This window comes from Dasypus novemcinctus, chromosome 10, assembly GCF_030445035.2.
Source record: "Dasypus novemcinctus isolate mDasNov1 chromosome 10, mDasNov1.1.hap2, whole genome shotgun sequence".
Lineage (NCBI taxonomy): Eukaryota > Metazoa > Chordata > Mammalia > Cingulata > Dasypodidae > Dasypus > Dasypus novemcinctus.
In genome coordinates, this window is record NC_080682.1 from 66,555,433 (window position 1) to 66,572,544 (window position 17,112).

Genomic DNA, 17,112 nt, shown 5'->3' on the forward strand with positions numbered 1-17,112 from the left:
GTTACCTATCTTTACAATCACTGTTTTCCTTGTTCATACCTAATGTGAAATAAATAAGTATTACATTTTCTCATCAGGTGTTTTTTCATTTATATGTGTTAAAAGAATCAGTACAAGTGATACTAGGGTGATGTTGCTAGGGTAAGGTTCTTAATTAATGGTTATAATTTATTTGTTCCTACTTAGTCAAAATTTTTCTGTTTCTCTTCCTCCCTATCTTTTATCTTTTTAATTTTTTGTTGGATAGTAGATTGTTAAAAATGAGCACAGACAGGGAAAACAGGGCAATGATAATTTCCCTTACACTCATAAAATCAGTTCTTCAGTGAAGCACAATTGATTGTGGTACAACAGGGCATCAGTGTAATCATTATTATCAAAAGCAGATGCCATTGGGCACCTTCCTCCCACATGAGAGATCCTGGGTTCAGTTCCAGATGCCTCCTAAGAAAAGAAGATGAGCAGACAACAGAGACACAGAGCAGACAACAAGCACAGACAATGGGGGTGGGGAGAAATAAATAAAATAAGTCTTAAAAAAATAAAAGCATTTATGTGGTTAAGCACCTGCTTCCAATGTACGAGGTCCTAGGTTCGATCCCCAATGAGAAAACCAACTCTCACTGGGGAGCAGATATCACTCAGTGCAGTGGCTGAACACCTGCTTCACATGTACAAGGTCCTGGGTTCAGTACCTATTAAGCAAAAAAAGCCCATTACTGCCAATAGCTGTTGTGTGTACAAAGCATAGTTCACAGGAAGAACTTGTGACTGGAAAATCATTTTGTTGGCACAATATGCTACATTTACTCATTCATTTTCCTTGTTTAAGGTCACTTCTCACAATTACACCTGAACCACCAAAATCAGTGACACAAAAGAAAACAAAACTTAGGGGCATTGTTGATGCTTCTCTTTCTCTTACATCACACATTGAATCCATTAACTAGTCCTGTGGGTTCTACCTTCAACACTGCCACCTTACTCCAAGCCACCATCCTCTTTTGTCAAAATAATTATAAGAGACTCCTAACTGGTCTCCCTGAATTCACCCTAGCCTGCCTTAAATTAGTCAACCAGAAGAATTCTGTTGAACTATAAAAATGATTAGAATTAATTGCACCATGGTTACTTATTTGTCACCAATCCTTATTTCCTAGGATAAATTACATGTCAGTGCCTTGTTACAAGGCACAGACGGAAACATGAAGATGCAAGCTGGCATAGAAATCTTATAATCAAAAAACCTAAATTTTACAGAGAAATAATATATAGCCCAGAAGTTAAATTAAATTTAAAAGTTTTAATAAAATTTAAAAACCCATAAATTATTTAAAAACCCATAAATTAAATTCTCTCAAAACATCTTTACTCCTTACTTTCTTTATTTGTGAATATTAAAGTACTATAAGACCAAGTATTCAGCCAAGTTTTCAAAAACATTGAAAACAGAAATATGAACATTTGGCAGCCATAAAAGCTTGACTGGAGTCCACTATAATTCCATGAAAGGGAAGTGGATTTGGCCCAATGGATAAGGTGTCCACCTACCACATGGAAGGTCCTGGGTTCATACCCTGGGCCTCCTTGACCCGTGTTGAGCTGGCCCATGTGCAGTGCTGATGTGCGCAAGGAGTGCTGTGACATGCAGAGGTGTCCCCGCAAAGGTGAGCCCCATGCGCAAGGAGTGCTCCCCGTAAGGAGAGCCGCCCAACGTGAAAGAAAGTGCAGCCTGCCCAAGAATGGCACTGCACACACAGAGAGCTGACACAACAAGATGACGCAACAAAAAGAAACACAGATTCCCAGTGCCGCTGATAAGGATAGAAGTGGTCACAGAGGAATACACAGAGAATGGACACAGAGAGCAGACAACTGGGGGGGTGGCAGAAGGGGAGAGAAATAAATAAAAAATAAATCTTTGAAAAAAAATTCCATGATGTGTGGGTTGTTTCTAGTATTTTCCATTTTAATTGATAATGCTGAATGATAAAGTCTAGTAGCAAATTATATGAGTAATTTTCTTGTGGGGACATTTTTCTACAGTTCTTTTTCCTACAGTAAATACATTTTAATCTGATTTCAACACAGTCCATTCATAAATGTAGCTGAATAAAACAAATAGAAGACAGTTTTAGTTGATAAATCAAATGCAAATAACAATAAAGTTGATAATACTAGCAGTAGTGATGGTAATATTGTTGTAGTATTAAGTTATAGTAATTGTGGTAGCAATAGCTCTTATCAAAACCATTTAAGGGCCACTTACAATGTGCCAAAACCTTTATTTTTTCTTTTTTTGACTTTCGTTTTTTGTGCTAAAACCTTTATAGAACTGCTCACAATGTACCACATGTTATGCTAAACTTTGGAAGTCTAACTTATTTAATTTTCATACTACCATTATAAAATAAATTTTATCATATTCAATTTTTAGATGAAAATTTGAGGTTCTTAAGTTTGAATAACTGTTCAAAATCACAAGGGAAGTAAGAAAAAGAACTACAATTCAAGTGCTTATCTATTTGACTCCAAGACATAAATTCTTAACCACAGCCCTACATAATGCTGTGCTTCACCATACTGGATTAATACAATCTAACCCTTTAAGTGAAGAGTTATTTAAAAAGGAAGTGGAATGGGATGTGATGGAAGTGAAAATATTTGTGTGATTTCTTTATTATAAATTAAAAAATAATAATAATTCAAAGTACGGTCTCTATTAAATAAAACCTAAATGCTTTATGTATAAGTTACAATTTTAAGGTTTGTTGTGGGAAACTGGCTTACCTGTTTGTTATTGTAAATGTTACACCTGTGAAATGTAGCAGTTGTTAGATGTTGCAGTTGTTCCCTGTTATTGTAAATGATGTTGCAGTTCAGATCGCAAACAGCTGCTTGGTAGTTTCCTAATAAATGCGATGGGACAACTAGGGTTGAGGCTCTCAGTTCCAGAAGCTGTGAGTTCCCTGGCCCCAGGTTTGTCTCCCCTTTTGTGTCTCTACCTTTATTTCTGCATTGCCTTACCTTCGAGCCAAACCATTGTGAGCTGAATGCAGCAAAGGTTGATATATTTTACTTAGTTATTTAGATAAATGGAAAACAAACTTTTAAAATCTAAAATTGTAACCTAGTGTATCATTTAAGTAAAACATAAATCATTGGCAATAATACCTGGGCTAGCTCATACAGTGTTCTGTTTGACCAAAGTCTCTCATTTACACATTCAGTAAAATTAATATCCAAACACAATGCTGATATCCTATCTGTGAATAGCTTAGACATATTCACATTATGAAGATTTCTGTTAGGTGATAATATAAGGATTTCTAGCTCATGATGCTTTTCTACCATGCAATTGATATCTCCATGTATTCTGGACCACATTCTTTGCCTGCTAATTCCCTAATATCTTGCATTTTTGACAAATGTTTCTCAAAAGTTAATTTCCCAAATTCTTAACCAGATCTGGTTGGAGTCACTTTTGTTCAGTTTGACTTCTTGCCTATTTTGACCAATAGAATTTCTCAATCTTCTTTCTTAGTTCTTTTATTTCAAAGTTGTTATAATATCTTCTAAGACAATTCTAAGCACAATCCTAATCAGGTTCTTCAAGGCCCTTCATCACCCTAATATATTGTACCCCTAATTTAGATATTCTTGTTCAAAGACATTTATATTTTAATATAATTTACTATTTATCTTCCCAAGATAGCTGATGCATCGGGGTGTCCAATTTGTCACTATTGGTTGCTTAGGGAAATCTTATTCAAGGTTAAATAAATATATTCAGGTTACTTAGTCCAAGAACCTTACTGTCATCCCAATTGTGAATTCAAATTTGACTGTTATAATTATATATTCAGTAGAACATCATGAGATTATTAGGTGGAGATCTAAAATGGTTTTTCTACAATGTATTTAAAAATAACAAGGGGAATATTAAATATATTAAAGCTTTATTTTTGCATCTTCTATTGAAATTCAGAGAGCAATGCCAAATCTCTATTGTCTTTAGCCTAGATATCACCTATCATCTTACTAGTCTAAGGAAAATTAGCATAGAAAGATGCATAACCTTCTTACTATAGACATTTTTCATTTTTGAAAATTTTAGAAGAAATTGACTTTTAATTTTCAGAAAATACTAAATTTGTTCAAAAGCTTATATATTTTATTTTATTTCTTTTTCATGATAAACTCAATATTTCATTCTATGCTTGTCTACCCTATAGATGTCAATGCACTGTACTCTGTGCTGTGTGGTAAACAAAGAACAAATTTTGAAAAGAGGAAAAAATTATGAATTGTCATTTTAGTTTTTCCAAACCATAGTTCTGGTAATTTTTGGAACCTTCAACTTGTTGATAACATGAATCAGAATTTCAGAGTTTCCTTTCTTTGTGATCCAAAGTTTAAAATGTGAAAACATTAAGTGAATAAAATTTGTAGTAATATAAATGTCATAGATCATGTCCCAAGGATCACTATACAATTAGGACTTCTTTTCTTCAATCTAAATGGAATCTCTCTCATTCTTTTCCCCTCTCTCTCTCTTAGCCTCTGATTACTTGACTGCTGTGAAATGGAACCTATTCTTTTTAATCTTATCCAATCTCTCCCCTTTTGCATAAAAAAAATAGCTATCAGAACATATTATTGCGTGCTTCTTTATTTTCCAGGCAATACAAATTTATGAAAGCAACTACACATACTATTCATTGGACACCTATTATTTGTGAGGTACTTTGTTAAGCATTTCGCTTTTATACCTTTAAATAACAATACAACAAAGTATCATGGTGTTCGATTCACAGAAATAAAATACATATAAGGAAGATGGGAGAAGTTAATTTATCCAAGTTCATGTAGATTAGACATCTGTACAGACTGGATTTGAACCTAAGTATATCTGTCTCTGGAATCCTCATGCTTGCCAGTCTCCTTTCATCAGGTTTGGCCTTTATGTCCCTGCAGCTCTCTTCCCACCAGTACGATGGCACAATGGCTGTTCCTGTTTAAGCCACATACTGCTTTACTGGCAAAAACTGTAGTGGTATCCTTGGGATGGTCCATTCTCCTTCTCCAGCCAAAATTTGGCTCAGTAGAGATACAAAGCCACCCTGAAATCAACTTTTATGGTGTGAATTTCTGATTTCATTTTGCCCAGTTTCTGTTTGCAAAGATTCTGTCCTCTGTCAGGAATGCTGGTCCACTCTGGAGTCACTGTCTTTCCTGCCTTGTCAGAGGATTCCTGTCCCTGCTGTTCCCTTTCACTAATTCTAGTGCCTTAAATTTGATCATCATCTTCTCTGGTCAGCACCCCTGGTGAAAAGCAGACTGGTGTGGACTTAACAGTTTTGACTTTGGAATCAGGAAAATCTATCTTTGAATCTTAACCAGTGTACTATATTAGTTATGGCAAGTGATTTCATTTCAGTTTCTTCTATGAGATTTTGTGCTGCATATTAATCTAAGTCCCACAAATAAAAGTTAAAAAAATTAACTCTTCAGAGTTAATACATCTCTGTTCAATATTCAGTCTTTAAACTGTTGAGGTTTTCTACTTCATAGCATGTGCTATTGCATATTGATCTGTTTTAAGGTTTTCTGTTCTGATTTGTTGCTAAACAATTCTTGGTAACCCTGTGGGATTGAATGTGTGCTTTTCGGCATGGGCACTAACATCTTTCAAAGTGTGAGCTGCTATTGCTAATTGCCTGCAATTGCCTATGGATGACCTCTGCTTATGGATGGACTGGTGAGAAGAATTTTCTTGAACTTCCTGACTCTACTTTGAAAAAAGAAAAAAACAATCTAAATTCTTTTTGGAACTTATTTCTCCTCACTTATATATCATTTCCCCCATGTCACCCTCTGTTTCATCTTCCCCTTAGACAACCCCTAGACAGCAGCAGTTGTTCTAACATGCTTTTTAGTAGTTTCCTTGAAATGTTGCAACTGTTTCAAACAGTCACAAAGTGAGGTATATTTGCAAATATTTCTTCTCTTTTTTGCCATTAAACATTTATTGTTAGAAGAGAGAGAAACAGTCTTCTAACACTGACTTTGAGAGGAAATTAGAATCTATATTAACTTTGACTTGGATTTCTCATTTCAAATAAACTTAGCTGGAAAAGATGCATTTAAAACATCAAGTTATCTGTCAGATCTTAATCAGAGTCTAACACAAGTGAGTAAGAAACTAACTGAAGAGCCTGGCCTTGTTAGCCTTGTAAAATTCCCTTAGCTGTTACACCTGAGGGTTTGAGAAGAAATTGTCATTAAACTGAGACCTATTAAAATTTAAAGGAACAGTGATAGATGTTTGTGTTCCATGTTGCTCTTAAGGTGTACAGATGGAATGTATGATCCTCCAAACATTTTTTTGAGTTTGATTTCCAAATGTGATTGATGAGGATACACCAATTCATGCTTAGAAATTCACATGGTAGTGCCTGATAATATTTTATAAAATTTAGAATGGCAGTGATTGGGGTCCATAGTGGAAGATTTGAGAGCAATTACCAGATTTAATGAAAACCAACCCCAAACTTTGACCCATGGCCATTTTGTTTTACTCACTTGAGTGAAATACCCACAAACATTTTGATAAATATAATTTTGGAGAAAAGAAAGATTACTGGTAATGGAGTCAGAATAATCTCGATGGCTGTGGGTTACATAAACATAAATTATTTCATCTGTATTTCTTTGTTTTGATTATCTTTCACATTTATCAGATGAAAATGAAATTCTCTGTCCCAGTCTTCTCTTTGGTTTTTTTTTTCAATGATCTTTTAAAGTGTGGATATGAGCACAAACTTTGAGGTAAAGTAATGTAAGTTGTGGTGGTGGTTAATAAAATTGGAGAATAAATATACCCATTTTACTAAACTTGTGATTACCTAGCTTCTAGAAGTAAACTTCAAATATCACATTTTAAAGGTTTAATGAATTTGTGGATCATTCAGTCATAGATAATCATCTCATATTTTAGTTGGAAATTGGGCAGAAGAAAATTAAATTTTGTCTAAACATAATAAAAAGGTCAAGTTGGAATTCAGTTCTTTGAATTCTCGGCCGTATTTCCTCTTTATGTTCCTTCTTAGAAACAACATAAATTTTGATTCTGTATCACTAATATAACATGAAGATAATATGTACAATTTAATAATAAAAAACATAACTATGAACAGAATGATAGTTTTTAATCTTAATATTATTTTGTGATAAAAGTGATCTCAGATTTTCAGATATGATGGTGACTTTTTCCCCTCTTTATTCTTTTATGCTTTTTGCTTTATTCTAACTCTTTTCTCCTGGAAATTAGTATGAGATCAGCGATAGAAAATTTATTTTTATGCTTGGAAAAGTTATGTATTTTCTGATTGTCTCTGATATCTAAACCATAAAATTATGTATGTTATGTGAATAACAGGATAATAAAAATAACAAGTAAAAATTGGATAAGAGTTATTTGCATTTCACAGACCCATTTCATGAGCTTTATTACATTTACTTCTCCTAAAACCTCATAAGGTAAAATTTTTTAAAAAAATCACATTTACCATTTAGAAAATTGAGGCTTAGGAATTTAAGTGACTTAGCACAAACATCACAATTCAGAAGTGGTAGTGACTTGAAACTACATCGTCTGACTCTGAAGCCTGCGTGCTCCTGCCCTCCCTGGTGCTGCTTTGTCATTATCTAAGTGGACTACCATTTTTCTTCTCTATTTGCACACTTGTTTTTGTAATTTGGATTTAGGAATTTGAGATTAGTTAGAGAGATATGAAAAAATACAGAGCACTAGACTATATTAAGATTAAATACTTCCAAATCCAATGGATGTGTCATGATGATGGGAACGAGTGTTGTTGGGGGGGGAGAGGGGGGGTGGGGGGGTGGGGTTGAATGGGACCTCACATATATATTTTTAATGTAATATTATTACAAAGTCAATTAAAAAAAAAAAAAAGAAAGAAAAAAGATTAAATGAACTCAAAGCCAACCCCTCTGCATGTTCTCTATTGCCAACCCAGCTCTGGTGGCTGCAGAGATCAGTGACTCCCAGTGACCATGGCCTTGTGCTCATGCTCTATGAGTGGTTAATGATGGAAGCTCCATTTCCTACTGGTTTCACTCTACAACTTCAACCTCTCCTTAAGCAAATTATTTTGACTTTTCCAAAATATGGCTTAATTTTATCCCCAAAAGCACGTCATAATACTTCCCTGGCAGATAGAAAGCCCTAAATGAATAAATGGTAATTCCTTTCCTCTGAATAGAATTCTGTGTTTAAATGATCAAACTGCTTTTCTGTTTATCAACAATGAATGAGTCTTCAGTCTAGCGAAAATCTGGGTTGTCTCAATTTACAATTTGCCAATCTGAGTGAGTTGTACTTTTGAGAAACTGGAGTTTATGATAATGATGATAAAGATGGTAACCTTTTTTTAGGTAACAAATGTTTGGCAGACACTGTATGAGTATGATTTATGTATATTACCTCACATAATTTAACAAAATATTTTGATTATTTTCCCATTTTTCAGGTTTAAAAACAATAACTGGGGCTCAGGAAGTTTAACTATTTTATTCAAGGTCATAAAGCAAATAAGCAGCATAGCCACAATTCAATTGCAAGAGTTCTTTCCCATTCCACTAAGTATGTCTATCTATGTACAGTTAGGATGCTCTCTGTCTATTCATAGTTTAATCCGATTTTGATCAGTTGGGAGGAAAAAAATTATTCTCTAGTATTTAATTTCAAGTTTCCAAGGTAACAACAATTCTCAAGATTTATTACAGAAAGTCTATAAACCAACTGCCAACACTCATGAGCTTATTCATTGATCGAATGATGAGCTTTAGAGTGAATATCAGGATGCATTTCCCATAGAAACAAGACTAGGGATCAGGGGTTACAGAAATATTACCTGTGACTAGTGTATGAAATGCAAATCGACAGTTAGGCTTATTTTGACAGAGGCTAGGCTGCTATGAGAAACAGAAAGTCTTCCTAAAACATTTTAATATAATTCATTTGGGTACAGCTAGCACCAAGAGGTGGAAACTTAACCTATGAGAAGAGATAGGAAGCAGAAAATTATGTCTTCATCTCCTCTTCCTCCTCCGCAGGCTCCTCTTCATTTCTCTTTGTAATGACTAACCCTAACAGTATTTTCTGTGTTCTAGGCACTATTTGAAGTGCTTTATATGCATTAATGCACTTAATTGTCACAGCATTATTACACAGTAGAGAAAATATTTAACCCCATTTTACAGATAAGATATCTGAGGGCCAAGGTGGGAAGCAACTTATGCAAGTGTCTACAGCTAGAAAATTTAAACTAGGTCATGATTCCAGAGTTCAACTTTTAATCACCATACTATATTGCCTCCTTGGAGTTATTTATCTCTTGGAACTAGAGTCAGGTTAAATTGGCTTTAAATATTAGTTTTGTCAAATGCCAGCTTTTTAGCAATTATAGGAAAATTACTGAGCATTCTAAGCCTCAGTTTCCTTATCCATAAAATGGGGTAAATAATACCTATTATACAGAGATGCCATGATTACAACTGTTCTCTTAGAGTCTAGCTTAAGCACCAGGACTGTCTTATAGATTGGTTGCTAAAATCAAGGACACTTTCTAATAAAAGTACCTAAATAATTTCACTAATAAGTAATACTAGAGATGTTGGAAGTGAGGAGTGGAAATATTCAGTATTGAATGTTTGTTGCCCATGATTTCATATCAGAATGGAGGATTTGTAAGGATTTGAATCTGGGAGACTAATGTTCAGCTCCATCCCTATCACCTCTCCTTAAACACACTTGAAGTCCTGAAAGTGGTAATATTGAAAGTTTTCCCCACTGCAGACTTTCCAGTGGCAAGTATTGGGCAATTCTTGTGAAGGAGCTTTTAGGCACCCTTCAGGCTTACACAACAAAGTTAGTATCCTTGCACTTATGTCACACTGTATTATACTATAATATTTGCCCCATACTAAATTCAAATTCAATTGCGTTAACAAAACCAACTGGGCCTTGATATTATGTTACCCCAAAAATCTGCTAAAGGAAGGAGATACAGGACAAGGGATTACTGAGCAGTCAGAAATGAATGCACGTTCAACCTGCCCATGTTACATTCACATTGAACCCAGCAGTAACTCTGAGAAAGCTAAGGTGTCAATTGCTGTCCAAATCATATCTTAGTCATTTCCAATTTATTGTTCATGCTGGAGACTGAGTACCATCTGAAAGAACTGTTCTCTGCAGTTTTAGACAGATGTGGAATGTTCATAAATTTTTCTATTGGGCCCAGTTGGGAAGTTTCCAAAGCATAAAAGAACTTAAAAAAAAAAAATAACTTCTCTAAACCATTTTCTATTTGAAGCCAACTTTGCTTTTCCTAATATGCCTCCCTAAACCCTACTTTGGAAAGACTATTCTATAAATGGATTTGGTTTTGTTTTATTTGTACTTATTTTATGGTTATATTTTCAGAGTTAACTACATCACCTAAAACACTATCTTATATTCTATCTGTATTTGCCAGTAGAATCAAAATGATTGTAGCAAAAACGCAGAATATATCTAACCTTACTAACCTTTCATTGTTTCATGCTACACCATGAAATCTGTTTTTGTTTCTATTTTTAATTATACTTGGCTCAAATACATAAATTTTCCAAAAGGTATTTTGTTTACAAGACGGAAGTCTCTGAGGGTTTAAGTATCAAAAGACAATGCTTTCCCTGCTGAATCAGCACATTACCCAACACATCAAAAGTACTAATGAAAGAATTTCTAAACATATCTATAACAAAATTTAAGGTTAACAGGGGAATATAATTTCCCTATACTGTGAAGGGAATTGCCTACCTCTATGGCTCACATCTTTCTATCTTTTCAAGTCCTCCTCAGTAGACCTTAGACATCACTGGTGATGGTTTTCTGTTTTGGATGGCATATTATGCCCCAGGCACCACGTCAGACGCTTTAGGTGTTATTTCATTTGATCCTTAGAACAATACCATTAAGTGTGTGTCATTTTATCTTCTAGTTTTGTGTTCATGTGTGTGTGTGTGTGTGTGCATATTTGAGACCTAGAGAAGCTAAGTATGTAGTCCAATACAACACAGCTAGTGAAAAAAGGTATCTCTGCCTTGGGTATTTAAGTAATCAAAATTTACAAGAACACTGGTTTTAAATACCTGTTATGAAATGCTAGCAAATTGTCCTTAGCTTTCTGTATGTAAGCATGTGTATGTATTTATTAATTGTTAAGGAAAAGGATATGATATATTGGAAATAGATTGGGCTTTTAAGCTACACAGGCTTCAGTTTGAAATCTGTCTCTCGCTTAATAGCACTGTGATTTTTGGGAAAATTGTCCAACCTCTTTGATCCTGTTTCTTCATCTGAAAATTGAGGATAATATTAACTATATCAGGTATTTTTGTTTTTACTAAATATTAAATGCAAAATATGTAAAGAATATACCACAGTGCATATAGCAGGCTCTCAAAAGTAACATTATCATAAGATTTAAAAAGATCCTTTTCTTCTCAGCTTTGAAGATAAATTTCCAGGACTTAGAAGGAATGAATATTATCTAACTATATCCAAATTCAAAGAAGCAAGAAGGTACAAAACAGAATTGAGAGATTGAATTATTGTAGGCAAGTTCCATGGAGAAGAAAAATGGCCAGTGCAAGCATTGGCTATTCGAGGAAGCAATGAATAATTAGCCAAGACTCTCAGATAAAGTTTCCCCTCAAAAGGAAAAATACAGCAGTCACCAGCTATATTCACAATTTTTTATTTTGCCTATATCTATTGGTATAGCTCTCAAGGGAAATTAATTTATTCAGCAAACATTTATTCAATGACCCATATAAGTCAGGCAGATTTATGAGGGATACTAGAGGCTTATGCCCTGAGGTCATCAGGCACAATCACTTGATGTATTGGGGCCATTTAAAAGTAGAGCTTGCCATTGAGTTCACCTAGCCAAATATGTGTCTCAGTTGGGTTCCCCAAGAAGCAGACCCTAAGAAAGATTTGACTACAAATCATAAATTTGGGAGATGGAAGAAGTACTGATAAAGGAGTGAAGATGTGAGACAAGGAAAGGAAAGCAGTCAATAAGGGGTATGTTATCAATGTACATAGGCAGAGTAGGTGAATGGAATTTAATCCTGAGGGAAACAATGAAAGCTGCAAATATTTTTGGAGAGCCACCAGCACTGCTTTAATATTCCTCAAAAATAGCACAGGGCAGGAAATGGAGAGAGGTGGATTGGACCATGGGCATAGTCTGGTCCTGGGCTCTTTCACTGTTGACAGTAGCAAGAGACTGTTGAGTCCAGTGGTCATGGTGGTAACGCTGATTAATAGAACTAAGATCAGAAGAAAAACAAAAGTTCAGGCATCAAATGGAATTTAGGTCACTCCAGAAATACATTTGGATGACGGTCTTTCCAGAAGCTGGATTGTTGTATTATTTAATTGCTGAAAGAACCCTAAAACCAAGGTTGTTATGCTAAGCCCTTTGGTATTTTTGAAGATGCATACATATGATCTCATTAAATTTAAATAATTGAAGTTACCCTTGGAAGAAAGAGGAAGTTTACATGGAATCCATTGCCATATCCTTTAGCACAACTTCTTTCAACTGCATTTTGGTATAGACAGCATAAGTTTAATTCATATTCTCAAGAAGGTCATGAACATGTCTACTGTATATTATACAAATTCATTTTACTGCATGTACAATCTACTTTACTCTGAAGGTTGACAGATTCCAATACCCACAGTAGCCATTCCTGTCTCTTATCTGATAAAATGTGGTTAAGAAATTTTAAGTTTCTTTGTCAAGAATAGGCACATTATAGTGAGTATAACTAACACTGCTGATTTATAAATGTGACTGTGGCTGAAAGGGGTAGTCTAGCTAAGTTAATGTCCATGAAGGAAAGCTAGAGGATAGTCTAGGGACTATACGATATAATGATTTCAGTGGTGGATGAGGAATGTGGTTAATAATACAAATATAGGAATGTTCTTCTCTTACAAGGCATTAAGAATAGGTGATAACATGGGAAAAATACAATTAATGTAATTTATAGACTATAGTTCACAGTAATAATGTAATATTTTGAAGCAATGGCAAAGAAGGTAATATATCAATGCTAGGGGTTAACAAAGGGGGGGCATATAAAGGGGTATTGGGCTTTCTCCCTTTGAAGTAATGAAAATGTTCTAAAATGACTGAGATCATTAAAAAAATGAATAGCCGGTCTGTAAATTTTCAGGGGCTTTCCCTTTGGAGTAATGAAAACGTTCTAAAATGACTGAGATCATTAAGAAAATGAATAGCCAGTCTGTAAATTTGCAGATCCCAGATACCTACTGTGGTAGGTCAAGTTTTGTAGTCCAGAAAAACAAAACAAAACAAAACAAAAACATGTTCTTTATTCTAATCCAATCCTGTGCGTGTGAACCCATTGCAAATAGCACATTTTGTAGATGCTATTTTTAGTTAAGATGTGGCCCAACTGAATGAAGTTGGTCCCAAAATGAATTTGAAGATCTACATTTCTAAACTGCTACTTTGCCAAATAGCCTTGCCATGTAACACAACATAGCTGTCAATGCTGAATTTAAGGAAAATATTTTTGTCATAGGAAATAGGCACATATATATTAGAGTAGTACTTTCCATTTTTACTATCACTAATGCATAAATCATTTTAACATATAAAACCACATCTTAATGTATGTTTCAATTTAAGATTCACATCATAGTTAGCATGTAATGAGCCCCTATAATTGTACAAATAACTTTCTATTTGAAAAATATGCTCAGGAAGATTCCTAAGAACAGGAATATTTTAACATTGGACCCTCTCCCCTCTAAAACTAAAGAAAGAATATGCATTTTAAGCTGTGGGGAATAATGTTTAAGGATTTTGAAGTGCCTGATAAATTTGGACCATGGTAGCTAAAACCTGAGAGAAGGTGCTTTTCTTTCAGACATGACTTTCCAATGTCCTTCAAGTTCACCAAATGGTCAAGCTAGACATTTTCACCAAAAATAAGTAATGAAAAAAGAGCTCTGAACTTTTTAAGGTACAGAAATGACCACTGAAGAAACTATAATGCTAAGGAGACATTTTACCTTTACAAGTACAGAGATTACTAGAGGTAGTTATGCCATCCTAGAAGTATGGTGGATTAATTTAGAAATATAAGCAGCTTTTTAATGACATTAATTTTGTTACTTTTGGAAGATAGATAATATCAGCCTTTATAATATGACCAAAATTTCAAACTATCAAATTTATAAACTATTTTGGATAGAGGAATTAAAAATCTGTAAAAAATATTTACCTGGTCATTGACATACTTTCATATGTCTAAGGAAATACAGCACTATTTAGTTGAAAGTGCAAAATGTTTGATATCAAACAGAGGTCTGTTTTAATTTCACCCCCTTTGATTATTCATTATAAGTTCTTAAGGTTATCTCAAATAATTTTTGTGATATGGTGTACAAAAATAAACAGATAAATGAATGAGTAAATAAAATAATATATGACTTTTAGCTTAGATACATTCATTATCTTTAGTTTATTCATGTGAACAATAGGGATAGAAAAACCATACCTTACAATGTCATCAAAGAAAAAAATAGTACTTTGATCACCATCTCACAGATAAATTTTTCTTTTTCTTTCTTTCTTTTTCTCTTTCTTTCTTTTTCTCTTTTTCTTTCTTTCTTTCCTTCCCTCCCTTCCTTCCTCCCTTCTTTACCTGCTTCCTTCCTCCTTCCTTTTTTTTTTTTTTACCTTCTTTCAACTGCACAGTCATTTCAACATCACATTCCCACTACCTTTTCAGCATCCCACTGGAATGGCTCCCCCAAATTCCAAGGATATTTTTCTCCCTTTGCTATACCCCATTCTCTCCTATGAGTGAAAGATTCATTTTTCCTTATTTTTATCTTACTTGAAGGTTTTCTCTTTTGGGAGAAATAAACTGATATGACTACCAAATCTTATTGTTGAAGTAGGTTAAATGTAGGTAATGGTAAAGATATAGGTATATTAGTTTACTTTTAAAAAGTCTTTTAATGAGTATCAATTACCTGGTAATCACTGTCTATTGAATGAAAAGTAGAAGTCAATCCCATTTTCTTCCACATTATTTGCTTTTTACCCCTAAGAAAAGAGACAAAGTTTTCCTGAGCAAAGTAGAGTTTTGCTCTATCAGAAATCATTTGAATTGTTAAAGGGGCATCTACTTGAAAGGGAATTAAAGGAAAAATAATAACTTGACTCAAGATTTCAAACACTTCAGTAGATGATATTGATTTTTTCTTAATATATTTCTACAATAGAAAAATATCCATGCAATGATCACTTCCATGATGCTGAAAAAGTACTTGGATTAGAGTTAAGCTTCTGTCCATTAAGGTGTCAATGCCAGCAGTTAATGTGCATATAATTGCACAAGTAAAGTTGAATCACAAGTGTCAGGATTCTGGGTAATTGGCCACCCATTTATCAATAAAGTAAGTGATATCACTTAGTACGTAGACCTCACAATTTGAGAACTACATTTTTAAACTGTAAGGAAGTCAAAACTGAAAAGCGATGAATGTTGAGGGAAAACCTAAACAATACTATTCATAGTAGGCTTATCAAGATTGCTTTGCCTTTTTTGAGGAACTCCTTTTACATACAGGTTGCATCACATGAGATTAGTTTTGTTTGAATCAAAAGGTAAAAATCTTAGCGATTTCATATGGTTCGGTGGACAGATGAAAGGACTTCACAGGTCTTTTCATGGAGCTATGCCATGATAGCAGCCATTCTTTCAAGACAGTGGATGTTCTACAAAATTTTAGACCATTGTATTAATCCTCAAATTAGTGTTCCTTTACTCATCCAGCAGATAACTTATAGGAGGCCTATCATTTGCAAGACATGATATTGTGTATTGAGGTCATGCTATTGAACAAAACAACCAAAATCTTTATCCTCATCAACTTTGCTATCTGGTATGTGACACATACAATAAATGAAATAAGTAAAATATATGCACAATGTTTTATACAGTATTAATGCTAAGGACCAAATATATAGCAGAAGATATTTTATGAGGAGAGGGGTTGTGATTAAAAGCAGATGCTATGGGAAGTTATACAACTTTTGAGGGGTCAAGTGGATATCAAGTGTTAATTAGCCTATTAGTTAGGAGTCAATCAGAGATCAGAACCAGTAAGGGTGATATGTAAGAAAGGGTTTATTTTGGTGATTACACCTTCAAAAATTGTGGAAGCTGCTGAAGAATTCTATGGGAGGCTGTTACCTTGCACCTGGCATTAGGCTTGAAATAAATGTTGGACAGTAAGACTGGCAGTTGAGTAGAAAACAAGAAGTAAAGAAGAGTTAGCAGTACAAAATACACTCACGCACACAAAAATAAAATAGAATAACCCACAAAGACAAAATATGAACTATGAGGACAAATTGGAACATGTTTATATCTCTCACTGCCTCTAACCTTGACCATGAGTGTTGGCCTGCAGTAGAAGCTGGAACCCTTTACTTTGGATAAACACAATGGAGCTGTCCACAATCCAGAGAAGTTGGAAGAAAAAAATGAAATGGCATGCAGGGAGAATTGGATATGGCAACCTTCCATATCAACAATGTGAGCCAGCAGATCAGCAACAATGTACAGGAGATGCAGAACTACCAGGCACCCTGCATCAACATTCAGTGTTTAACGGCCACAATTCATCTCCAAATTTCAAATTTTTCTGTAGCCAACCCTAACCTGGAAATATTCAGGAAAAACAATTGTGGAAAACAGTACCCCAGTTTAGCGAGGTTGAAACAGTACAAACCACTGTACATTGGTAGCTATAGAGTGTGACTTGAATTCAGTTAGAAGGAAAGGGGTTAAAGTAAGCATCTGGAACTATTAGTTTAGAGTTGATACTCAAAATCAAGTGAATGGATTATACCACCTAAGATATGCATGTAGAAGAGATAATATGTCTTAAAATTAACCCTTGGCAAGTCCAGA